Below are 27,684 nucleotides of genomic sequence, written 5' to 3'. Positions count from 1 at the left end.
TCCAGGCCTGGCCTCAGATTGATGAGACCACCCCACAGAGCCCTGGAACAGAGCACATGGGTGTCTGCTGTCCATGAATCCACTTCTTGATCTTAGTACAAAAAAAAATTAGTGGCAAAATACATATTATGATCCTGATCAAGGTTAATCTGTACAGAATGGAATGGATAACCACAGACCAAGTGATCTCTGTTTTGGCAGCAATGCAATTATCAGTCAGCTGAGGCTATGTTTTGCTGCAATAATAAACACCTCTGAAAATCTCAGGGCTGACAATAACAGAGTTTCTCTCTCATTCCTATTATGTCCATCTTGGTTATGGCTCTGCTCCATCCATTCTTTCTCCCAGGACCTAGGCTGAAGAAGGGGCTTTATCCAGAACAATGCAGATGTTCTAAAAGAGGGAAAAGAAGGTAGGTGACAGACCATGTGATGGCTTTTCTAGGTTCCTCTTCAACATGGCACAGGTCACTTCTGTTCCTGCTCCATTGTCAGAACAAGTCCATGGCCAAGACTAAGGTCAATGGGATGAGAGTATATAATTCCCTCAGAGGGAGGAGCCTGTTGGAGAGGCAGTGACTATTTTAAACAATAATTTAATCTACCCCAACATGTGAGAAAGATTTGGATATTGAAGCAGTCCAGAAAGAGCACTAGACCATCACGTTCCTATTGAGTTTCAGTGGGAATATGGTCATGTCAACTGTCTGATTCTAGGCCTTAACTTTTCACCTACAGAATCAGAGGTTTGGTGTTTATGGTATCAAGGTTCCTTCCAACTCTGCCTGGAGCCAGAAGCATTGTGTTTTGGTATCTTATCCAAAGCACAAGTGTCAGTATCATTTCTATATTTCTCAGAGACCAAGTATGGTGCTTGAAAACATTTGTTGAATAAGTAATTTAAACCCTATAAATAACTTGCACTTTGGTGTGAATTCAGTAGATAATTTCCTGAAAGCAGGTTCTGAGAATTGAATGCAGAGAAATTGCTGAGAGTTCTCAGGAATGGTGATAAAGGGGGAGAAGAAACAAAAACACAGCCTTAAGGGCAGGGAGGAGGGCAAATCAAGAAAACCAAAGCTGGCTGGCTCAAGTTCCTGGGTGATTCCTCTTAGGCTGCTCTGAAAGTATGTGTGTGTGTGTGTGTGTGTGTGTGTGTGTGTGTATTTGTAAGTGTACTTTATATATAAGCTATATGAAGGCATCTATTTGGATGGCATATGGTTCTGTATATCCCCTTGCCTGAAAATTCCCTAACTTACTAAATCTAAAGGCATACGTATTTTGAAACTATTGCAAATAGAAAGAGGATTCGGCTTTTTTTTCCCCTGTTCCTTATTTTGTATAGGAAAACTAGTAAAGAGCACACTCCCAAACCATTAGAATTCAATCATAGGAAATGCTGCAGCATTGTATAAAAATGAAATTCCTGATTTCACTGTGAAAAGGAAATGATAGCCTTTCAAACCTAACAAAATAGTTGATTTGCCAAGAAAATGCTCTCAACTAGAAGGAATCAGCTAAGAAGAAAAATACAGTCTGTGCTTTTGTTCTCATTTACTCTGTTTTTGTGAAGTGATGAATAATCACTTTTTAAAAAGCTCTACTATGGGTACCACAAATGCACAGCATTGTTATTTACATAATTGCAAAGCATACTTTAAATTTCATGTTTGATCTTCAGCTGGTGTGATTTATGTTTGTCTTCTACTTATCCATGTCCCACATAATTGTAGCTTGGCAAGATCACTTGAGTTTCATTCCTTATTTTAATAACTGTAGTCCAGAGCAGCTCCTAAATTATTTCACTCCTTGGTTCTAGGAATAAATCAAATGTGTAGATTTTCTGTTTATATCCAGTGTGAAGGTGATTAAAGAATCTAGTGGTTTGAAATCAAAAACAATTAGACCCACAACACAGAAAAAATCATCCAAAACAACAGGGACTATTTTGTAAGCTTAACCAACTTCTTGCCGCTGAAACACAAACCCTTTTCTCCTTAACTAACTTCAGCGTGACAGGCTGTAAACTCTGTATGCTGTAGTGAAGATCCGAGAAGTGAAAGTGAAACAATGACACGCAGGAACCTGGTGTAGATGCTCTGTGAAGAATGGGTTGTTTCAAGTACTACCTTCAAATTAGTGATTTGAGCATTTCAGAAAAACATGATCAAGGAAAGGAGCTTTTAATCCGTCACTCTTTGCCTGCCTCAGAAATCTGTACTCTTCCATCTCTGCTGACTCAGGAGAGGATTGGCTTTCCCTTGGGGCAGGGAAGACACCAAGTACCTCTTTGCCTCTTGACCAGAGGCTCCCCCAACTGGCTATGGTTTGTTAGCCAGCAATGCCACCAAGTGGGGAACAATCCACCCTTAGGGCTGGCACTTCCAATCAAAAGCATTTTTTAGTTTTCACTAATTGGCATATTCCTGTTTCTTGCAGCTAATACTCTGTATGTGTCAGACACTGAGAATGTTTAGTAAGCTTATGATATATGTAATGCCACTAGAACTTGCAAGTGTTACTTCACCATTAAATCTCCAAATTGTGAAGCTGAGCAGTCCCCTTGGTGAGGATGCAGTACCCTTGATCTGCTTCAGGAAGTCGGTACTGGCCCATTAGCATGCAGTTTTCCTTGGAGACAGGCCATCCTCACACTGTGTCTGTGTTCCCCTTCCCAGCCTTCCTGTCACTGCTCCGTGTCCACAACCCAGCCTCGGGCGCCTTGGACGGATTTCTGGCCATTTCCTGCTTCTGCACGAGCATTAATTGAAAATTTGGGTGGCCTTGCATATTTACTTTCCTGGAATGCAGCGGGTTATATTTTCATGGCATTTTCACAGCAGTGCAGCATTTTCAATTTCAAACCACGACAATGAGAAGAAAAGCCAGTCCCCATCAGCAGGCAAACACGCAACAAAAGATGACTGTACCCTGGTTTGAATTTGCAGTTCTGTTTCATAAATTGTAACTATATGTGAGCCATAAGGAATGCCTGTTCTCTTATGAGACTAAAAAGACAAATTTACTCTCTCCTTCAAAAGGAGAAAACATGGTAATGTGCTCAGTTATTATGAAAAATAAAAGCTAAATAGGAGGTAGATGAAAAATTATTTGGTAAAATTCAACAATGACTATCTCTGCCCAAATTTCATAAAATGCACTGACTTGAATTTTCTGTCAGTTGAGTATATATACTCAGCACACTGTAGCACTGGAGTTTCATACAAATTAGAGCCTGCATGTGCTGCATGAGCAGTTTTCCTTAGGATTATGAAGGCTAACAGTGAAAATTTTAATTTTATCAAGATGTTATGCCATGTTGTTCTAATAATCTAGCACTGCTGTAAAATTTTGTATTGCTTAACATTCAAAGAGGACTCTATTTCAATGAGTTTGTGTTAAAACACAGTTTTGGCAAAAATTAAATTTGTACACATGGCTTATAGACATTACACTTTAAAATTGATTTTTCATTTCATTCAGGATGGGCGTATCTTTCATTTCTGAACTAAGAGTATAGAGTGAATTTTGTATATTTGAAACATTTTTGCATGACCTATATTAAAAGAAGGATTTTGAATGGTTGAAAATATATGCAAATATTAAATATAGTTAGTTATCAAAGACAATTACTTTAACCCCTGCAAGAATGCCAACTGAGGGGCAAATACATTTCCAGTTTTGTATCTTTAAAGTAGGACTAAGTCTAGATTATTTTCTTAATCTTGAGAAGCTACCTTCCCTTAGTTTATACACATTTCTGCATTGATATAACTGATGGGCACATTAATTGTATATCAATTTACCTCAAAATTGGAAAATGATAAGACCTTCCTGTGGAACAAAGCTTGCCGTGGCTGTGAGCTGAAAGTAGAACTTTGGAAAACGCATGTCCTTTTAACTTTGGGCAACTGATTTGGGAAAGAAAATTTAAAAATTCATCTGTTCATTTTACTCAAACAATTAATAGTGTTAAGTTACTATTCTGGGTAACTCTTTTAATTGGAGATAGCACTAAATTGTCAAAAAATCAATGACAATGGCACTTAAATCATCAAATAAGGAGTAGGTACATAAAGGTATCTGACTTCTCAGTTGAGCAAACTTATTAATGCCTTATGATAATTCATAAATAGGATTTCTTTTCCACATACATTTTTTCTTAAAATTAAAGCTATTAAGGAGGAAAAAATTCTGCTTGGACTATGCAAATATTGCCTAGCTGAAGTGCTTATTTTGAATATACAGATGTGAGCTGAATAACATAATCATGGTTTTTCATGTGATACTGATATCTGCATTTGAAACTCCCTATATAAGATATGCTGTGCAATTAACAAGGGCAACACTTTGTTTCCACAGCTCTTAGCAAACGTCATAAAAACGTATTTTTCAGCATATGTAATTGATGTTCAAATCATTCTCTAAGGCTGACTTGTTTAAAGAGCACATTAAACAGTAAAATAAGATAGCAAGAGGAAATGATTATATTTTCAATGTTTATTAAAAATGTAGACATAATAATAGAATCAAGTATGAAAAAGAGGAAAAATAGGGCAGTTTAAATACCAAAGATTCTTCATCTTAGATGGTTGTGCTAGATATTGAATCCAGTGTAGAGTAAGATTACTGCAGCTCTCCTACACTTCACACAGTTTAGAAAACAAGCTAGCAGATGTTCATGAGCTTGATAATTCAAATGTATTTTATTTAGTAGTTTTTCTTCTCATTTGAAATAAAATGTTAAAAGTTATTCACATCCGCATAATTTGTTTTCTAGTAGTGGGCCTCATATTCTGTCTGTTCTGTTATGTTAAATTGTACCTTAAGGAAATAAATGCCATCTGGGATATAGTCCGCTTGGAGGCTTGACTTTTGCAGTTAGGTCTGAACAGATATGGGGAAAAACATGTCTTACTATTTGTACAGTCTCAAGAAGTAAAAATCACACATTTCTAATATTTTCCACTATCATTTCCATTTTGCTAGAGTTAACAATGTTATACCACAGCTGATGATTTCTACCCTTGATGGCAAATAGCAAAACTAAAATACTTTTTAAGAGAAATGTGCTTCACAGAATAAATAAGAACAGAAACCACTTCTTGTGACTTACCCTCTCCTGCATGAAGCACAGTCTGCCATTCCCTTTCCGTAGATATGTGGCTCCAGTGTATTTTACAGCTTGTGCATAGACATGATTCACAGCTGAACTTAGGCATTGTCCCCCAAAAATTAATTCCTAAAATTTCAAAACTATTCCCAAAAGAAATGCAAAGTCTGGCCTGGGAGATTTATATAAGAGAAGATAAGCCATTATCTGCAGAGCAAGCTGAAGAGGGACAAGGTTGTCAAATGGGTGTCCAAGAAGTGAAAAAAATGAAAGCGAGAGTATGAAGTATCTTCTCATCTGTGCTTTTTCTTGAAACTCACTGACTTAGACAGAAAATTGGGATATACGCACAATGTTGGACAATATAATTATTGGATCTTTGTATCGATTTTCTACAAATGACATTCAACTGTAAACAACTGACAGCTCACCTGGTTTAGGTTAGTTTATCCAAAGCACAAGGCAAAATAAACCAGGTTCTTGATTTCTTTTTCTTGAAAAAATAAGCTGGTTCTTCTGAATACTTTCTTGTAAGAGAGTCAAAAAGAGGTGATCTAACTGAGAGAACAAGGTACCTATAGACCTCCAGGCCTAAGGGTCTGCTGGTGTAGACTGTCTACTCACCTCAGACTGGGAGAGAAGACGCCTTGTGGCTAAGAGGCACAAACCCTCCCAACACAGGTCTCCAGTTACACAGGCCACAGATGATCTTAAGAGCTGTTGAAAGCAAAGTAGACAGTTACAATCTTCCTGTAATGTATAGGTCAGCCACAAAAGAGAAATGTGTTAATCAGAGAATTTTTTAAAAATTAGAATGCAGCTGTCAGCCTCCTTTCTACATAGAATGCTGCTGAAGACCTCAATTTATAAAGATGAAAGAGATGTAGGAAAATAAATATTTAAACTGTGATTGATGAGGCAGAATGATGCAAGGTGGGTTAAAATGGGGCCAAGACAACATGGAATCTAAACAGTTAGGCCTGGAACCCCCACAGCCGACTGGCCCCCAGTTCCTTATACCCACCATCAGGGGCAGATTTCCAGTGGGGCCCCCCTACTCACCATTGCAGCTCTTCTCAGTAGTTGCTACCTCCAAATTCAGTTTGACTTCTCAATCTTTTCTTAAGATGTGTGTGTTTGGGGGGGGTGGGAGGTAGGCAGTGGTAGGCATTGCCCCACTGTGCCTGCTGCTAGCCTGACCACAGCAAGCTTTGTATTACCTGCCGGGAGAGACTTCCCAAAGACAAAGTGGGAGGCCCTTTCAGTAGAGGCAGGTTTCTGCCGCTGCCTTTAGCTTAAACAGGAGTAAAAGCTAAATGACAAGTTACTACTATTGGAAAAAAGAAACTTTTAATTTTCTCAGAACCATTTGTTTCGTTCAAACGTTAAAATGGAAGGAAGGAAGGAGTCAGAAAATGAGGGAGGAAAAGTGAGAAGGAAGAAGAAACCATAGTCAGTCTATTGACTCAACTTTCTCCTCTGTCCATGTACCAATTTTTTTCTCTGTAAATTTGATTGCTCAGCTAATAGTTCTCACTTGGCTGCTGCCAGCCCTTTACAATTTTATACAAATTTTTCTTCTCACCATGAAAGTGTGATTTTAGGAATAAAAAGCCACAGGATATTTTCAATTCCTATGAATCTAACATGAATTATTTCTGCAAAAGGAATAAGAAGATGATGTCTGTCCCTACCATCACTTGCAGATTGAAGTGCTTGCTTCAGTCTTTCAGAATGTTCCAGTGGCCATTATCTACTGACTATCCCTGGAGCTTGGGCACTCCCTGGACTGGCCACTGGGATCTGTGTGTGCATTGTGCTTACATTGGTCAGAAAGGAACCTGGCATGTGTCAAAAACCAAAACTAGATAGAGCTTATAACACCTTGGACTCCCATAGCTTTCGTACATTAAAGGTTTTGTTTCTCAGCAGTTGAACACAATTATCAACTATAAATATTATTAGCCATATTAATTTAATAATAATCATTACAGATATGTTGAAAGGATAATAAGTCAGCATAAATTCATGTATCAGAGCTGCTAAGCTTTTTTATATTTAGTTACTCATATTTAAATAAGGCCCTCGCTTAGTTTTCCTGGAATAAGTAGTTCACTGAAAGGCTCTTACAATGAGAAATACTCTAATATCCTTTTCAAAAAATGTTAAGTTCTCTCAGGTTTATAAAAGTGTGCTGTTGCTATTAGTTTATATGCTAAGACAATATGAACTCACACTGGGTGAAGCAGAAAGCTTTGATTTATCAAAGAACTATCTGCATTCCATAACCATTTTATGAGGAAAGTCAGTCAGTATTCTAAATTAGTTATTTAGGCTCTTTAAATTTCATGAAATATATGGCATTTCTGGTAATTTAACACTGTTTAACATATAGTTATTAGATTCCTAATGAGAATGAGCATACAGTTTTAAAACACATTCGAATGATTTATTATCATTTTTCAAAAATGGTAGTAATACTGTGTATTTAATTGCATATTTATATTCATATGAAGCTTACAATGCCTATATTTCTATATTTCCCAGAGAGAGCACAATAACTTGAAGGTTGCATATAATGTGAATTACTATATATGTATTTCTTCCAATATGAGTAAGTTAACATTAAAAAATTCAAAAATTAATAGTATCAGGGTCACATATTTTAAAGTAGTGAGTTTATGCATGCTTGCATTATAAAAGATTAGTTGTGTCAATTGCCTTGTGCTTGGGATTATTTCTACCCCCAGATACTGCTTACATAATTGTGTTTACTCATAAATCTAACCAATAGATCAGCCCTTTATTTAGTTTCATTCAAAATTTGCTGAATTAATTATGTTAGAGTACGCTTGTAAAGCAAGCAGGAAAGAAATTCTTCAGAGGTTTAGCTGCTATTTTCTTATTTGTTAAAGATTTTCCCCCAACAGATTCTTTTAGGCAATTGATTTATATTAGTTCTAATTGTAAATATTTATGAAACAAGACCTGAACTAAAAAAAAAATAAAAAGAAGACAAAGGGGAATTTTTTCATTTATCTGCATCACCTCCCACCAGCCAAAATATGTTTTTCTTATTTTGCTTTTGGAAAATAAATATTGCAAAAGTAATAATAATTATAACTGTCTTTGCCATAATGGCAGACTAGCTTAATTTATAGAAATCAAGAGAGGACATGTAGAAAAAAAAGAGCAATGCCTTAAGTATAAGAGGCATTGTGTCAATATTTGTTGATTTGAAAAAAAAAAAGCTTGAATCGCTATGAAATACATGTCCAGAGGATCTGTCTGAATTAGTGACTAGACAATTAGTTTTGTGCAGAAAATAAACCTTTTTTGAAAGTGCTTTCTAAATTTGCATTGCCTCCAGGATCAGTTAAACATATTTTTTTTTAGACATTTAAAAAATTTAAAGCTCTAATGAAGTATAATTGATATACAAAATTGTACATATTTAATGTATGCAGTTTGGTGAGACTGGAACTTTGACACTTTTAAATGAAAGAATTACCATGTTGTAAACCAAGAAAGGAAAGAATGTGAAAATTCTATAAATATAGAAGCTCAACTAAAAATACAAAAAACTCCCCTCTCTGATGTGGGATGCTGACTTGTCTCATTCAGGAAGAACATTCTAAATTCTTTGAGAATTAATTTATCTAAGCATGTCCTAACCCATAAGTGGGGGCAGGACAAGTGTTGGTACAGCAGTGTATCTCATTCCCTTTTCCTTTGGATGATATTCTACTTTACATTATAGTTTATGGCTTGAAGTTATATTTACTAGAAAAATTGCTGCTGAATTTTGAGCCAGTAGTTACCAGCATATTTATGCAAACCACTGGAAAACTAGATGGTGCTTAATATTTTTTTTCCTGGCTATTAATCAACATTGTGCTTTGTCACACCATGGCTGGTCATTTTTCCATTTGACCAGTGGAAAAGGATTGACACTTCAAAGCAAGCCAACATTATAACCAAGGAAAATATGGTCTATAAATTCTGGTTCAAAACTGATTTTCCAAAGAATGAAAACTTCCTTCTGTGTTTCAAAAACACATGCTTACAAACAGGAGACCACTTCACAACAATAACAATTATACTGAAACATATCCAAAACACAAATGACGTGAGGGGACTAACAACAATCAGTGGTGTTTTCTTTCACAGCTCAAAATCAACAGAGTATATAAATTTTCAAGATAAAATTATAACTACATAATTAGAGAGATATTCTCCATTTGTTCTCAAATAAAACCTTGTTAGGACTCCTCACAAGTGTACAGTCCCTGAAAGCTCGTATATGAGAAAGCAAGCATATACATGTGCTAAAATCTATCAGTCATGTCTGTACATCCACTTGAGCTTCTAATCTCTGTGAAAAAATGTGGTCAAGCTTAGAAAGAATTACTTTATGGAAAAGAGGGAATTCAATAAAAACACAAAGTTGAAAATACAACCAACGTATTTAGCATTATATTGTTTTCCTCTTTATTACTTTACTTCCTTGCTAACCTACTACGGTCTGGCTTTCTACTACAGTACTCTAGCCAGGGAACAAAGAAGCAAAGCAATTAATTCACAGGGCATGGGGCTGAGGCGGTGTGGAAGTGATTCAGGACAGAGGAGCAAAATATTCCGGAAACAGTAAAGGACCAAGAATCTGCCTCAAGATCAGAGAAAACAACCAAGAAGTTCTCAGTTTTTAAGTAAATTTTCTTACAGGTAACAATCCAAAGAACAAAATATCTAGGAGGAATAAAAACCCTTAATTGAATAGCAAAAACAATTAGTGTGATCCACTACCGCTGGCATACAGAGTTATTTGGAAAACTCCACTACCAACACCCGTATGTCCTGTCCTATGCAGACGGCCAGATAAAGTTGCCAGAGGGAAGGCCCTGCCGTTCAGCCAAAACTCCCTGCGGTAGTTGTTTGTTGAAAAGTGTGGTCATGGGATTTTAGAGCTTTAAGGGTCTTTAGAATTTCTCCCATCTGACCACCTTATTTTAAAAACTAGATAATGGAACTCTGAAGAGGTCAAAGAATGCATCTGATCAGGGTTGATATCAGGCCTGGCCCAGAAGGTGGGTTTCTGGAATCTCAGTGTAATTAATCTTTCTCTCTTTTTAAACCGACAGTACTATAATAAATTCTTGATTTTTCAGGGACGGTGGACACCTTTGTTTCTTTGTTTTCAGTATCTCACTGCTCACATTCCACTGGAGCTAGAAAAAAAGGTTTTTACCCAAATCAATTGGATACACTCCATTATCACTTTTGTTATAAGGGTTCAGTAGGAAGGAACAAAGGTTCAGACTCTCGTCTAAAGTGTGGAGTGGAAATTACTTTTGGCTTTTAGATCATTGAGTACTCCTCAGCCCTTCATATCTTGGAAATCATAAAGAGCACTCTGCCTTGCTGGGGGACTAGCCCAGGACACTGGGCAGCAATGGGTGCCAGCAGCTGCTGGAGGAGCACCTCCCTGGAGGCAGTTCATGCAGGTGAGCGGGACAAGCCCTCTGGGACGCTGGGTGGCGAACAGCAGGGATACAGCCGCCGTGGGCACACGGGGCAGGTGTGGATATTAGTAATTGCCTGTAAAGACTACATTCAATATCTGCAAGGGGAGCACGGCTGAGTTGACATGTAGGTGGTATCTACTGAAAGCACAGAAAACTGCCTTTAGGGAGCTTTAAATTTTTTACTAGGTTTGTGGGAAACCAAGGTGTTAGCTAAACAATGAAAGGACTCAGATAAAAATCATGTTATATTAGAACAAAAAGAAATGAGACATGAATCCAGGTAGAAGAATTGCATACAGTGAGTTTATGAAACTCCTGGGAAGTGGGAAGCCTTCGCAAAGGGGTCCATGGGACTCAAATCCTATAAAAAATTTGAGAGGCCAGGAACAGGTTTCCCCTGCCTCAGGTATATGTCTGTGCTACTTCTGCTCCAAATATGATACCTTTGAGAGCAGATGTATGAAGTGGTAAGCCAGCAGCCTGCTGTCCTAAGCCCTAGTCGATTAGAGGAAATATTACATCACTGGAATAAACCAGGGACAAGGTACTATTTTCTATGACTGCAGACATTACTGATAACATGCAAGTTGTCCTGTTTCCATGAAGTGTACAGGACCTTCAAGCAGAAAGTTTTCGAAGACAAAACAAACACAAAAAAAAACCCCAAATGAAAAACCAACCACCTCCTACTGCCTAGCAGTTTAAAATAAAGTGCTATTTTACATTCAGTTATAAATCCTTCATTTAGAACACAAAAAGGTCTAAATTGCTATTTATGGAAAAGCATGGCATTGGGTTGTCCCTGCCTCCCTGCAGCAGCAGGGCAGGCCTGGCACGGAGGGGGTCCCCTGGTTGCTCAGATGAGTGCTTTTTACATTCTGACCTAGTTCCTGCTCTCCAGTTTCTGTGTCTCTCACGCCTCTCTGGCTTTCCTCAATTCCTCAGTTCTCCTCTGGACCACCTACAGACATGACCTACTGCCAGAGACACCACGATATAAACACAGGTGGTAAACACAGCTGGGTGTTGTGCTGGGTGGCAGTGAGGGCCATATGGTTCTAGTAACACTGCTGAAACACCATATCCCTACGTAGACCCACCTTTATTTACAATCATCTTAATAAAATATGCAGATAGCAAGTAAATAGAAAACCACAGAGCTATGTTTTGCTGTAAAACCGATTGGAGACATTTTACTACTTTGAGGACTTGGCATATACAGAGCCCTGAAGCTGACGAGAAATGTGGATGTTGAAGTCCACACAAAGGTATCTGCTAGGATTACACAATAGTAAGGTGAAGGTAAAAACAAATGATGCCAGGGGTTTCCTTACCCAACAGGCCCAATCAGGGAATTGTTAAGACAGAGTTGGAACTGTTACAACCTTCGAGGATTTCAAATTGTCCTTGTGATCTTAAACCATAAGGCACCAGCAAAGGATGACAAGGTTGAGTGACACTTGGTGAAACATCTCAATCATTCATATATTGTCAAGATTTACATATCAAATTTTGCTTTTTGTACCTTTACATGATCATTAAGCATATTTTGAAATAGAAAACTGGAAACATGCATCTCTCCAACTCTGCCACTATCATGATGTACTTATCATGATCATTTTACTTTTTCATTCAACACTTATTTATTGAGCATGGTGAGCAATACAAAGTCGCTTCCCTCAAGGAGTTATAATCTAGTGTAAGAAGACTAAAGAAGAAATGAAACAACAAAATATATTTACAGGTTATGGTTAGTGCTACTATTGGCCTGGTGTATTGAACACCTGCTATGTAAGGCTCTGTGGTGTCCACAAAAATGAATCAGATGGGAATCTGCCAGCAAGGGGCTAAAATCTGTGAGATAACAGACCAAATAATTGTCAGTTTTTGGTAAAAAGGGTCACTAAGGTATGATAAATTAGAGTTGTTTTGAGGATTAGATTCTATACTAATTATGGTTCCTCACAAACTGATATGCCATGCAATATGAAACACTTCAGGTAGTCACTAATGTAAAAAAAAATCTAAAAACAGGGAACTGTGTCTGGTATAGTATTTCTAAGTCTGAAAATAAAGGAATTTCATGCTTCAAAGTTATTTTTTTCTTTCTAGGTCAAACAAAATCTGATGCAAAATAGAAAATACAAAGCTATATAGTAATACTTAATTGCCTCAACAGTAAGATGGCAATTTTAGGTTCAATGATTTTATTTGCTGCCAGCTTCTGCATATACTGCACTAACATTTGCCAGCTGGGTTCAGAATATGGACCAGAAAAAAGAAAACACAACCAGTAGTATTTATATTATCAAAAGATTCTCTTTCTTCTTAGAAGTGTTTGTGTGCCAGGGATACAGAATTATTTGTCACTTTTTGATCCAGGATGTATCTATGACTTCTCAAGAGCCATTCATACCAGCTTAATGGTACAATCACCTAATTTGAGAAGTGGTGCTTCACTGAGACCCAAAGGGGAGACAAGAAAAGGGTTTAGTTTCACTCTGAAGTGGGTACCACTGCCAGTGATACAGAAACAATTTCATTTCAACCTCTGCTGCCAGGTCTCTGCATCCCGTTTCCTGTGTGGCTCAAAATGGATGACCCTGGGACAATGTGTTGTTTACTGCACACTGCAGTAACACTTTGATATGTCTTATGATATAAAGGAGAGAAAAATGAACTCATGCTAAGTCCCACAACTCAAAGGATCCTGTACAAAACATCACCTTCTTATACTTGGGATGTATTTGTCACATAGGTGTGCAATTCAGCACATAAAAATACTTGAGTAGCAATTAAGTACAGCTTTGTTTTTGGTCTATGAGAATAACTATATTGGCTGGATCCCCCAGAAGTAGCCCGAGGTATGATTTCAATGGCTAACACCAGAAGGGCAGTTGGGGATGCAGATGGGAAAGAGAAGGAAACCAGAAAAGGTGTGCTGGAAGGCGCTCCTGAGGGCACTGATGCTCAGGGTCAAGAGGCGCTCTAGATAACATGCCTCTGAGTACCCACAGAGGCAGCTGGATGGTTAATGTAACTTCTTGTCTGTCTGTCTGAAGCCCAAAAGGGGCAGGTATTCCCAGAGAGCAGACTTCAGAGAGCAGAGGGGTCAGCAGAGGGATGAGGGTGGGCTATGGTGGCCTCTGCTCTGACATGTTGTGCTCACTTTGTCCTGGATGGATCCCTCGTGCTGACCTCCAGTCACACCCACATCGGGAGTGTCCACGGATCGAGCTATGGGCTTCTGCTGCAGTTGATCCTGAGGGCACAGTGAAGCTCATCATCTTCCTTCTTTATGCCCTTTCTAGATTCTCCTCACCCAAGCTGTCACTTGTGCTGGCCTGGGTGGCTTGCTGGATGAGGTGACCCAGACCTTTGTCCCTGTGGGGTCTGAGTCCCTGGTTGCCATGCTCTTGTCAGACCAGCGTTGCTGCCCATTCACTGATATCACCAGGCATGGAAAAGATGCCTAGGGAGTGTCCTGAGGTCCAGAGAGAAGCCTCCCTGCCCCTATTTCCTCCTGATCATAAGGATCCATTTTTTGTTTCCTGTGTGAGGAGCCCAAACAAGGAGAGGCTAGATTTCTTGGAACCTTGTTTCCCATCAGAGAATCCTCCCCATCATAGGTGCCAGGACTCTATCGGGAATGCAGCACCATATGCTGGTATCAGGTTCACAATATATGCTGCATTCCATTCCTTCAGACCACAGAAAGCACAGCATCCCAACCCTGCAAAATGGTACCCCCAAGCCAGAACCTTAGTCTAACTTTATAAGCCCCTTCTAATGTTCTATCAGGGTAGCAGCGTCTGGGTGTAAAATGGATGGCAGACCCAGTGGATCTTGTCCCCTTTGTTTTACCTCTTTCACTCTTAAGCGGATCCCTGGCCCCAAGGGATATTATGGGAAATCCCATGATGATAAGTCAGATACTTTGTGAACAACTGAATAGTGACGTTAGTGAGGTCCCAGCAGGCAGGGAAGACAAACCCAAACCCAGGTTATGTATCTGGGTCTGAGGAAATCAACCTACCACTGCTGCCTTGGTTCTTAGAAGGATGGTACAACACCACTGGCTGCATATTGGCCACTGCAGTAGTGTGCAAGGCCTCTGCACATTGTCTAGATCTGTCTTGTTGAGAGGGGTCTCTGCAGCTACAACCTGCCACTGTGGCTACTCCATTCACAGGCCTTTTGCACACCAGGATACCAGGATGGCCCACAACAAATTTGAGGTTGATCAAATTTTCCTGGGTACTCGATACCTTCTGCTGTATGCTTTCAGGTGGACACTCATGTGGGACACGCAGATGGACTAAAATGAAGTTTGTGTGAGGTGCACAGCTCCTCACCATGGCTGTGCATCGACTTCAAGGCTTCCCTCCTCTCCGTTTGAGACAGGGACAGCGGATGTAGTCAGAGTAGGGTGAGGGCCTCCGGAGGGGGCAGGGTGGGATATTTGCAGTTAGAGCAATGGAACTACATGCAAGGAAACCCCCCTACTAAAACTCTGTGTTAAACATTGAGCTCTAGAATCATTCTTCAGTGAGATCAGTTTATGTTCCCCAGATAAAGAAGAGTAGCACATGTTTTATTATGCTAATCATTTGTAACTATGTGTAAGATTCACTTTACCATACTAAAAGGCCCAAGCCTATGTGCTGTCTTTCCTCCTTCAGATCTGACGAGGTGATTTTGCAAACTGAGCAACTAACTTAGGATGCAGACCCAGCTGTAGACGGCACGGTAAAAGGCAGGAAGAATTCCATCTTAAAGATAAGATTGCATTTTAACACCCAGGAAGCTCAAGAGGCAAGATTCTGTAGCAAGTAGACAATATCTCGGCCCACCTTGGGGGCTGGGCAGGCAGCCTTTTGATGTGCTCCGGGACCAAGGTGCCGGTGTCCCAGAGAGAAATCAAGGCAGGAAATTCCTTACGATAATTTTTAATATTCAGGGACCACTTAACAAGTTCACACCCCTAAACTCTTTTTCACATTCTCGAAAAATCCTCAACTGCCTATAAAACCCCCTAGACAACGCACCACTACGAACTCTCTTGTCCCCTCCTGGCGTGAGCCGGAAGCTCTGTCTTTCACTTTATCTCTAAATAAAAGCCTGTACCTTGCTCTCCTACCTTGACTGTTTGTGAAGCTCATTCTTCGGCTTCGTGAACAAGAACCCCGGCATCACGTTCAGCTGTACAGGCTACTCTGCCAGTCTTGTACCTGTGGGAAGCAGGTAGCATACTCCTCATCACATAGAGTTCCAATGACAGACTAACTCTCCCAAGAACTGCCCCCATGCTCAGCTCCTCTGATGGCAGCAAACACAGGCCCCCCTGTGCCTTAGATCAGCAAGTACTCACCCAGCTTAGAGCCCAGTGGGTGAATCTCTTCTAAGCCTGGGGGAGGTGTCTTGACTCCAGTTGTTTGGGGCTCTCCTCATAATGTAGAGTGACTTTAGAGTGACCCTGTGTCTAAACAGGGACACTTTTGACAGTGAAGGTGTGTGTGGAGAGGGGGTGGGGGAAGTGTCTTAATCAAGCCATGATAACAGACAAAAACCAGAGTTATCTCAAGCACAGTGGGACGTATGATCACCCTAGTTATCTGCCATCTTTTCCAATCCAAGTAGCCAATTCCAGGAAAACCAGAAAAATCCCTTTAATATCCTGTTACACAAACTTAAACTCCACAGTCCTCCACTATGTCATTTCTTTGCACAGGCTGCCAATTCCTTTGCTCACTGCTCCTTCTGCCTTGTAAAACTCCAATCTCGGTGACAATTTTCTACCAACTCTACCAGAGCAGCTGCTATATGCACAAGCATACTGACTGGTTCCACTTTAAGCTTAGGACTCCATATCCCAAGAGCGCTTTTTGTCTGGAAATCTTACCACATTTTCTTGGGAATGTACTTCACAATATCCAAAACAAAGAGGTACCCTTTCTCCCCAAGCCTCCCTGCCCCGTCCTGCACTTTCACGGACGACCTCGCAGCGTCTTCCACTCCTGCAGCAGAAGCACGCGGAAGTACACTGCGCCCTCTCCCCACGGGCCTCGGGGCGACGCCGTCATTCGTCACCCAGGCTGCGGCGCTCCCTCAGCGCCCTTCCTTTCTCTCCTGTACTGCGTGGTGTGCGCTCCGCCCGGCGACAGCCTGCCTGGGGGCCGCGCACGGATGAAGGGGTCCTTTGGGGGTGCTACACTCAGGGTCGCGGCTGTCGCGGGTGTCTGCTGCCATCTGCTCGGTCTGGCACCTCTGTGCCTCCCTGGCCTCCGGGATCTCGGCTGGGCTACGCGTCAGGTCCAGTTCGGAAACCTCAGGACACACCCGGGCCGCTCAGGTAGCGAGGCCGAAGGCGCCTTGCTCGCCCATCGACAGCTCGGCGCTCGGCTGCCCGGCGGATCGACGCCCTCGGCGCTCCTGCGGGCGGAAGTGGAGGCGCCGCGGTTGGGGTGGCGGACCGGGAGCTCGTCTTTGGAGCAACCGGGGGCCGGTCTGTGCGGCTCGGACGGGCTGCAGGCGGGCCGCAGGTATGTGTCTGAACGCGGAGGCCCCGGCTAGGGCTGTGGAAGGAGCGGGCGGGCGGGCAGCCGGCCGGCTCGGCGGAGAGAGGGTGCAGGCCTCTCCGTGCCGGCCCTCGCTGACCGCAGGGCTGAGAAGGAAGGGGCGTCCCGCGTCCCCGAGCCTCCACTCGCAGGCCGGCCGGGCGCCCGAGCCGCAGCGCCCCGAGCCCCTGCGCCCAGCTGCGCGAGCTCCCACCTCCCGTGCGCGCGGCGGGCCGCCCGGCTGTCACTGGGTCGGGTTTGAGGACGTGCCCTTAAGAGCCACCGTGCGGCTTGTTTTGCTTGATTTGCTTACGTTTGCGTCAGAACTTTCCTGAGAGTTTGGGTTCTTGTAGCTGTTCTAAGCGTTTACATTAACTCAGTTTACATTCTCACCGGAAGATGGTAGATATTACCCCCATGTTTTGGGGCTACAGGAAAATGGAAGCCCAGAGAGGTTAAGTAACGCACTCAGCGCTGTAGCTGCCACCAGAACCTGAGACCCTGGAGCCTGCCCACCCGGCCACTTTGTTCTTTCTTTCCTTTAAGTCTGGTGCTGCTTGGTGTTTTAAGATTTTTGTGAATGCACACTTTTCTTAATTCCAAGAAACAGTTCATAAAAGAGCTTGTCTTTAAGAGCAATGCTTTAAGTGGAAATAAGGTGTTTTTATATGCTAAAGGTCAGTTATACTAATAGGTATATGAAACTTTGTTTCATTTTTTTATTACTGAATAAACTTACAAGGAAATCTTTAAAAAGTATTATAAAAATCATCCACACTTTAAATCATTTGTATGTACTATATTGAAAAGCTGTCTCGAATTGTGGTTATATGGATCTCCTAATGAATAACTGAAAGTTATTGACTCAAAGGGTGATAATAGAAAGAGGATGATGTGTGCTTAGTACTTAAATGCTCTTTTCTGTTGAAGTAGAAACTTAATAATTTTAAGCAGAGGATGCCGCAAAATAACTTGAAACAACTCTTTGAAGTTTCAGAAGGTGAATTTTTTCTTGTGTATTTAACTTACCTATAGTGAATATTATTTTGAATTGTTACCTTTCTGAAGGGTGATTATTAACCCGCTACATTAAAGTTTAATTCATTCCACAAATATTTTAGGGGCCTGTTATGTATGAATCTTAAGGGAAATGAAATTGGTACTCAAAAATTTTTGGAAAGACAGTCTTCTAATAAAGGACTGTGGATAATTTGTAATGCCAGGCAGTAGCAGGATTAGGCCATATAGGAAATACAGTTATATAGTTAGTTTTCAGTTACATTTTTGCCCATTCTGCAGCTTACTCATCATTATCTAGCCAAGATTCTTAGGATAACACCTACTACATAATATGAGGTTAAGTATTTATTGAATGGATGAGTTTTAGGCCAGTGCTGAGAGGATTTTGAAATTGGTTGGAGTGGGAAATAACATTGGTCGCTCTGCTAAGCAGTATGTTGGAATGATGATTCCCAGGTTCCGAGAATCTGGGGAATGTGTTCATGTGTTCCCTGGAGTACCTGATGAAATCACATCATAGTTGTGTTCAGTTATCATATGATTCAGTGTATGTTTATGTTAATTTAAGAGAAAATTATTGTTGAAACACACAAAGTAACTGTAGAGAAATTATGAATCTTGAAGCTGTGGACATACCCAATAGGCGTCCTTGGACCTCAATTTGAAAATTACTGAGTTAAAAGATATTTTGGCTTAGGAGTCAAAGCAACCATTTACTGATCCATGTGCTATCAACCCTGCTTCGTAGCATGGGCTGAATTACTTAACCTTTTTGGGCTTTAGTTTCCTTTTTCCTGAAGTCAGGGAATACATAAATCTAGATTATCTCTAGAGTTGTTCTTGTTTTGTGAATGGTGTAACCACTTAGCACTTGTTATCCCCACATGGTCTTGGGAGCCATAGCTGTTACTGGTATTTACATCTGTCAAAAGGCTAAGCTTTTGCTGGACAGAGATTAGTCTCAGTCATTTTTATATCTCCCAATTTTAGCATATGCCTGACACACACATTAGAAATAAAATGTTACCCTGGATTCAGAAGGGGCATTTTTGCCATTTCACTTAAAGAATAGCTAAAAACTAAACTGTAGTGTTGAGTGTGAGTATGGCAGGAATTCAGAGAGAAGGGACGGCACTGTTGGGGTTAGAGTAATTGCGAAGGTGTCATGGAGGTCAGACGTTGACAGGGGGGATGTGGTCCTTCAGAGGGAAGGCATGTGAACATCTGGGCCACACAGCAGGAACAAAGGCACACAGGCTAGCAAGTGAGTGCACTGTGGCTTATTCAGTCGTAGAGGTGTTTTGGAACTGATTTATTAGGCTTTTTTTTCTAGAAAATTATATTAGGCTTTCTCAGAAGTTTCATGAAAATTCTTTAACTTAGTGCTGTGGTAGCACTTAAGGGTGGTGCGGACCATACAGTTTGCTTGTGTTTTTGTTGTTGTTTTGTTTTAGTGATTTCCTTCTACTTACTGTTCTCCCTATTAACAATATCTCGGTGCCAGAAAGGGAAAGGATGGTGAACAGTGGGACTTGGGAAACCTGGGTTTTAGTTAATTAGAATGTAAGCTGCAAAAGTGGAACCAAGCAGGCACCTAGAAGGATGCCTGGCACACAGCCTTTAGGAATTACTGTGCATCGGTGAATGCGTTCCCCCATTGCTACTTCCCTGCTGTCCCTCTTTTGGCAAGGTTGACCCTTAGTTTCATCTGTAAGCTTTGATGAGTTTTTTTTTTTTTTTTAGTATCATTAATCTACAATTACATGAGGAATATTACGTTCACTAGACTCCCCCCTTCACCAAGTCCCCGCACATACTCCATTAGTCACTGTCCATCAGCATAGTATTGATAGAGTTTTTTAACACCTTTTCCAATCTGAAGTTTTGTGATTTTGGAGGTACATGATTTTACCTTTTGTTGTTTTACAATTTTCCTGAAAGACAAAAAGCCAGGAATATTTTGGTTTTAGTTGAAGTTTGATGAGGGTCAAACATGATTGACATGACGTTATCTGGATAAGTCAGGGACTCATCAGGAATCAGAATTCATGCCAGATGGTTCAAATAAGGAGATTTTAATAAAGGGATCATGTGCAGAGGCCTGGGCAGGACTAGGGAACAAACCAGGGAGAGTGAGGCCCAAAGAGAAGCCAACACACCTGGAAGGGACAAAAGGAGAGAGCAGAGCCTGCTGAGAGCAGGAGTCCCCTGGGGGTGGGGGGTTGGGGTAGCAAATAGGACTGAACCACCCCAACCTGAAACAGGTCCACTGCTGGAATTCAAAGTTCAGACCACCCACTCTGTGCTTACAGTCTTCTGTTTCTAACCCTCACTTAGTTACCTGTATTACTCTTACCCTTTTACCTGGCCTTTGGTCACTCTCGGACCAGTAGGTTCAATTGTATTGTCATCTTTCTGTGCATCGGATGGCAAGTTCTCAGCCCTGGTTCCAACTTTTCATCTACTTTAGGGCTTGGACTGAGTTGCTGAAACCTGCTGGGAAAATCCTATCTTCTAGATTGGTACTGTAAAGCCGTAGTCACCAATCTCAACTGGTCATCAAAGAATTTCCTAGAATTTGCCTCATCAGCCCTTGCTTCTGTTCTCTGTAAAATATATTTTAAGCACTTCCTACTCTTCTCAAACCTCTCGTCCTTTCACATAATCTGTACCCTTAGCAGATAATCTTGCCACCTACTTCAGAACTAATAGAGCTGCCAGAGGAGACTCTCTTCCAAAAAACCTTTCCTCCCAGCTACTCTTGAGAGATTGCATTTACCCTCAGATGGGTGTCAGTCCTGGGCTCTGTACCCATGCACTCCTGCTTTTGGGAGCTTCACTCAGTCGGTTGCCAAAGGCTAATTTCTGTTGGCCTTTAAACATGCTTAGAGATGCAACAATAAAACAAAACAGGAAGGCAAGAACAATAAAAAGATAGCATACTCTTTGATTTCACGTTTACCTGTTAAAATTTTCTGTCTTCCTTTTCCAGCCAGATTTCTTAAATAGTTATTTATACTGAACACATCCCATTGTTGTGTGGTGCCAGTATCTATCATTCTGCTGAAGGCCAAGGTCATCTGTGCCCCTCACAAAATCTTGTTCTTAGCATTTCCCCAGCATACTGCCTGGGACATAGCAAGTGCTTAATGAATACTTGTTTGCACTGAACAATCTGAGGGAACTTCCTTGTTCCAAATCCTGGTTTGTATTACTTTGATTTTCTGAGGGATATGAATCCAACACTGTCATCTTTTGAGCTGCTGGGTCCCCAGTCTCTGTGTATGTCCTGGGTCTACTCAGTGGATTGGACAAAAATAGAAGCAATTTTATTTGATAATGATTTCTCTAGTATTAGCCACATGAACTGTCTTTTTGTGAAAAAAAAAAAAACTTGGACTCTTTTTTTCTGAAAAATTACATTTCCTAAAATATTAACTAATGTTTTTATCCTCCCAGTATAGATTTCATGAAGAGGTACATGGGTATAATTGGCAATAGATTGATGAATGAATAATGCCATGCTTTTTGTGAAACTACTCTTCCTTCCATTAAGTAGTAGATCTTTGAGGGTTTGTTTTTTTCTTTTGGCGGGAAGTAATTCTAGAAGTGAGTTGAATTTGCATTGGCTTATTTCACTTCTGATATGCCATCCATGTGTGGTGGCATGAATTAGAGGACCAGCCACCTTTAGATCTATGGCTTTTGGCTTTGACATATCCTGAAGGTAATTGCCCTGTAAGAAGAGAATTAGCCCTCTGAGGTAAAAGATTTTATAGTTTCTGGGAAATAAAGGAGACTTTTAATTAACTCTTCTAATTAAGGTGGAATCCAGTGCTTATTTTAAGAGAGAATAGCTAGATAATCAAGCATTTATGTAACGTCAGTTATGTGGGGGCTCTGCAGGGCCAATTTATGAGGCTTTTCCTGTATATACTGTCTTGTATCCACTATTTTTTCCTAATCACTTCATGTAGATTATTTTCCCTTCTTTCCTTACCTCCAAACACTGTTATGGGCTAGTTGGTTTCCCTCAGTTCTTGTCCCTACTGAAACAAAAAATTGAAAGGTAGAGACAAAATAGCGAAGCAGAGCGAAAGTTTTATTTGAATACACTTCCAAGGGAGGAATGGGCCAGAGTCAAGGTGTAGATAAAGGCCCATGTTGTGTGGGCAGGAGGCCTTTTTATTACATTCTGGCTAGGAGGCACCTCTTTGATTGACAAGGTGAGGTCATCTGATTGACTGGTCCATTTGTGTAGCCATCCCTCTCAATGAGCATGTCCTTTCCCAGAATGCACTGCACACAGAAAAGAAAAGTGGGGCAGATAAGGGTAACAAAACTGCATTTTTATTTTAATGAGACTATACTGAGGTGTGGTTTGGGTGGTTCTTAGTTTTGTTGGATGACAGCTGGTTTGGCCTTGTCTGGTTAGGCTAGGAAGTTGTCTCCCTGCGAAGCTTTTGTCTTCAAGTCGGATCCACTAACTGGGCAGTTTTTTCCCTTGAACCTTATATTCTCTTTCCCTGGCTACTCTTGTCTATCTTTCTACCTTACAATTGTAGAAGAAGTGAAGATTTTCACCTTCCCATCCTCCCCCCGAATGCCATTTTTAGTTATATTTTTTTAAATCATTGGACTCTTTCCCAAATGAATTGAAACATAAATATGTATGCTTTCATCTAAAAACGCAGTGTATTTTGACTATACTTTGTAGGAACTATACTTTGTAGGAATACGAAGTAAGGGTCTAAAGAGAGAGCCAGGAAAGCCAGGGTGCTTTCTTTCTTTCCTGTTCAGTCCTTCTTTCCTGCAGATGTCCCTTCTGAGACCCAGTGAGTCTTAGTACAATTTGTACTACCCAGTAGATTCTTTCAGATTTATGCATGATTATACTTATGTTAACCATAATTTTGAGATGGAACAGGAGAGAGATGATTAATTTAGAAAGCACAATGGTAGAGTTCATGACCCTGTCTCTAATAAGGTGAAGTGTGTGGCAGTGCTGATAGAGCTTGACCTTGACCCTGTTCAGGAAAAGTAGAGTTGAGTTTACAGAAAACTGAAGGTAGTAAATTACCATTCTGTAAGATCCTTTCCCCAGTATTTTGGAGAGCCCTCTGGGGCCAGCCCCAAGGGGCGAGTCTATCCTGGGATAGGTTGAACATGACTCTAGGAAGAGGTGGTGAATTCTACTATTTGATTCTGTTGCTGGGTGGCTTGTGAGTCTAGTTGAACATAATTTTATTGTTGAAACACATTAGGCAGCTCTGCACTGAGCTTTTTCTGGGTCCTTTGGATCCAAGATGGCTCTGGACAAGATAAGTCTACCAGGTGCTTCTCAAACATTAACGTGCCCACAAATAGATGGTTGAAATAAATGTAGGTCCTCACTGAGTGGGGTTGGGCTGAGTCTTGAGATTCTGACTTTCCTCTTTTATGAGTAGCATGGGGAGGGATGCAGTTTGGGAGTTCTATTATTTCTGGGGTGGATAAACTTTAACTTTTCTATGGCCTGATCTAATAAAATAGTGATTTAACATCCAGAGGAGTTCCTTGGCTTATTTGGTGAAAGTTCTCCAAGTTTTCAGTGAATCAGAACTCCTATTTACTGAGCCAGACTTCTGGGGACCTGACAGGGGAAGACACCTGATCACTTGTGTTCAGATTGCGTGTCTGCTATTCAAATCAGCAAAATTCTTTTTTACCAAATAGTACAAAATGTTCTTTTAGTGGTTCTAGATCTACTTTTGTGGTTACATTTTCTGCGTTTTTCCCCTTAATAAGACTGCTACCAGGTTTTTTTCTATGCATTTTTAATCTGAAATTATGTAAAAAGTAATTTATTATATGTCTTTTATTCTACTAATAAATATTTTGGAAAATTAAAGATGGTGCTACAATGAAATACAGGACAATTATAAAGTTTAAATTTTCAGAGTTATTGCAGAAACACTTTAAATTTATCCTGTGTGCTTCATTAAAGGAAAAGAAGCAGATGGGTTAAAACCAACATAAGTTTAAAAGAAAATGCATTTATTTAAGTATATATTATAAATTATAAGAAAACGTGGCCTTTCGTCTTTATTTTAATGAAGTACTTTTATAATGGTAATTTTCTCCTTTGACCTGTGATGGATAGGAGGTTAATTGATGTTAAATGGATTCTTTGTTAATCCTTCATCAGCTACTAAATTGGTTTGGGGAGTACAGGTCAAGGCTACACAAGGCCCTGACCGGCTTGTTTGCTCTGGGAGGTTTTCCCTTTTCTCCCACATCAGTCTGTCCAGCTGCATATAGTGGAGGCTCGCTTCCCTCCCTTCCCCCACTTTCCCTCTCCCTTTCTTCACTGCCCATCCCCAGCCCTCCCCTCTCTGTGCTGCCGAGTGACAGCTTGTGGATGTTGCGTGCGAGGAGTTCAGTTGGCGCTGTGTGGTCTGAGTGTGTGGTCTCCCCTCAGCCGAGAGGCTGCTAACAGGGTGGATGAGAGAGAGCAATGCTGTTTACTTTAATTTATTTCGGATGCCGGAATTGTGCCCAGAGTTTCTCCTGAGCTTGATTCCATAGCTAGCAGCTTCAATCCCTCACAGCTGTGGTGAGGTCTCAAACTCTGTGGCCTCCCCTCCCAACGGGCACTTTCCATAGCATCTGCCTGGTTAATCCCTTGTGGCTCAGAAATGTTAATGGCGCTGCTGAGAGCTGTGATTATTTTGCTTTCACTAGGTCAAGATATATGGCTTTGAAGAAGTTTCTTTTGAGGTAGACAAGTAAAGCAGGAATTTTAAGATAAGTGACAAAGTTAATGTCCTTTCAGAAATTGGAAAAGCTATTATACAAAATTTGTGTCAAATTAGTCGAACTCTGCTCACCTAAAAGAATTTGGGCGTTCTGTGACACCCTATCATGTTTAACAATTTTAATAAAATGAACCAATTTAAGCTGACAGTTGATTGATCTTGACCTTTTTTGAAAATTCACATTGATTTTGGCATGCCTATTTACTGTAGTTACTGTATTGACTCAGTGATATTGGCACATTTCATAAAGATTTGACAAGTTGAGACAAATGGAATTTGTTTTTTGGCAAAATATAAATGTAGGACAATGTCTTTTCTCTAATTCTTTCATCATAAATAGCAATAGTTCTTAATGTTCCTCTCTCCTTTCTGAACATTCTTGTTGAGATGGTCAAATATTTTGTTATGTAAGTATACATGCATGCATAGACCCTTGACATTACTTGGGATTTTGCATTGTTTATCTTTTTCATTTCTCTGTCTTCCCTACAGTCTTGTTGGAATGTGGTTGGTGTTTTTGGTGCATTGTCCAGGACTAGAAAATCTAGGCCACTGACATTTTCCAGAAGAGTTAATGTATGTAGCTTATTGTTCTACTGCTTCTCTTGCTACTACTAACCCTGAGTTTCAGCAAGTGAGCTCAGTCTCCATCCCTGGGAAGGTAAAGCCTTCCTCGGCTCCTCCAAACCTTTCAGTCCTGCTATGGTTTTCATTAGTCTCATTTGATCTTGAAATAGGAAAACTTTAGGAATTTAGTAGTATCAAATGCTTTTTAAAAAATGCTATTGTCTTCTATTTCCTCTCATGACCATTTATTTTGGGAATCTGTGTTTGTGGTAATGACAATCTAATGCTCCCAAGGACTCTGAAGCAAAATTAGTGTATTCACCAAGTTGTGTAACCATCACCACTATCTAATTCTGGAATATTTTCATCACTCCGAAAGGAAACCCTGAACCCAGTAGCAGTATTTTCTCATTCGCCTTCCTGTAGCCACCACTAATCCACTTTCTGTCTCTGGATTTACCTATTCTGAACTTTCATATAAATGGAATTACACACTATATAAACTTTTGTGTTGATATGGTAAAATATATGCATAGTATTAGTCATTACCCTCTGCCTTTTGCTTAGCAAGTCAACATTCTGTATCTAAAGGGAGAGAAAACAGTGATGGTTATAGTCAGGTAGTCATTCAATAGAACTTGTGTTTTAGAAACTCAGAAATATTTGACATGAACTGTGAAATGCCCTAAGCTTATATTTGATAGAAAGACCATGTGCATGTATTGCCTGCCAGTCACCCACCCAGCCCTTCACCACAGCACTCAGCCACACATAGACCTATTCCCAGCGCATCGTGAGTTTCTCAGTGTCATTGGTAACCTAGTGGTCCGAAGTTTGATTTAGAACTCTTAAGTGGATAAGTCCTGATTGAGCCAAATCCCTCCATTCCTTTCTTGGCTTTTATTGGGCTAAATTACTCCAGGAACGAACTTGGGATTTTGCATTGTTTATCCAGAACAGAAAAAGGAGCAGGGTTTGCTCTAGGTAACTGTGGTGGAAGTTGCCTTCAGAGCAGTTGATTTTCTAGCAAGGGTAGAGAAACAGTATCTGTAGAACCACAATACCTTGGCAACATTTAAAAAAAAAAACAGCATTTCCAAATGCACATCTCTGTTGAAGACAAGTTCGTCTTTACATCTAAGAAAACAACTACTGTCTACGGATTTTTTGCTGTTGAGAACTGAAAAGTTGGAATCTTTCTCAGTTTTGCCCCTCTCTTTTTTTTGTGTGAATTTTTAAAATTGAAAAATGAGTTTTGGCCTGTTTTTTATAGAAATAAAGGATAGCTGAAAATAACTCTTTTTCTAATGCAGAGTTTTATGAGTGGTAAAACTTGTTTTGGTTTAAACATTTAAAATTTTTTGTGGGAAAAGGGAGACACAAAGTTCTAACCCTACACATTTAGAATTTCTGATTTTCAGGTAATACTTTATGGAAGTGGTGACAGAATATCAAGCTTTTCACCTCTTGGCCTTACAATTAGAGGCCACTTTGGAACTTAACCTGCTGTCCCCTAGAGGCAACCCGTAGAAGAGGAGTTGTTCTGCTCAGGTCTTTGTGGTTAATTTGGATTCATCGCTAATTCTTTTCTGTGGCATGAACAAATAACCTGCTTTTATATTTAGCACTTCTGTGTTGAGTATTAGCAGGAGCTGTCACAGGTTGATTGAGTAAACTTTTAGGATGTAGAGGACTCAGTTTCTGTAGTAGTTTTTGGCAGTTACTACTGTGGCACAGATTTATTGGTTTACCTTGATCTTAGCCAAAGGCTGGGAAGCTATAGATGTGGTGGCTTATAAATAGTGCATAGGATACAGTAAAGAATCCAGGAATGGTGTTTCTGTTGAAATGGGACAAGTCAGACTGACATCCCTCTCAAAGGCCACATCTCAGTGGTTTCTCATAGCTGGAATTTCACATGGTATGAGGTGTGTTGCTGTCGTTGAAGAACCAGAAGAGTTGCCTGTGAACCCTTGGATGGCTTTTCCAGATCTGTCCAGCCCAGCCACTCTATTACCAGTGTCTACTTTATTCTGGCATTGGACTAGGTGTTAGTGATGCCGGGGTTCTTGTTCACGAAGCCAAAGAATGAGCTTCACAAA

The 27,684-nt window shown here is 40.5% G+C and overlaps 1 protein-coding gene across 3 annotated transcripts in view; it reads left to right on the top strand.

Moving 5' to 3' along the window:
* Positions 1-16,794: 16,794 nt before the first annotated feature.
* EXOC2 (exocyst complex component 2) overlaps positions 16,795-27,684 on the top strand; it is a 229,325-nt gene continuing 218,435 nt past the window's right edge. The window contains exon 1 of one of the 3 annotated variants that reach the window (XM_057494016.1): positions 16,795-17,183. The gene's annotated coding sequence lies outside the window, so the exon portion shown is untranslated. The remainder of the gene's footprint in view (positions 17,184-27,684) is intronic. The other 2 variants (XM_036888667.2, XM_036888666.2) reach the window with 2 other exon arrangements.

This window comes from Manis pentadactyla, chromosome 16, assembly GCF_030020395.1.
Source record: "Manis pentadactyla isolate mManPen7 chromosome 16, mManPen7.hap1, whole genome shotgun sequence".
In the NCBI taxonomy this organism is placed as follows: Eukaryota; Metazoa; Chordata; class Mammalia; order Pholidota; family Manidae; genus Manis; species Manis pentadactyla.
The sequence above is the reverse complement of the archived record's forward strand: the minus strand, read 5'-3'. Positions and strand labels throughout refer to the sequence as shown.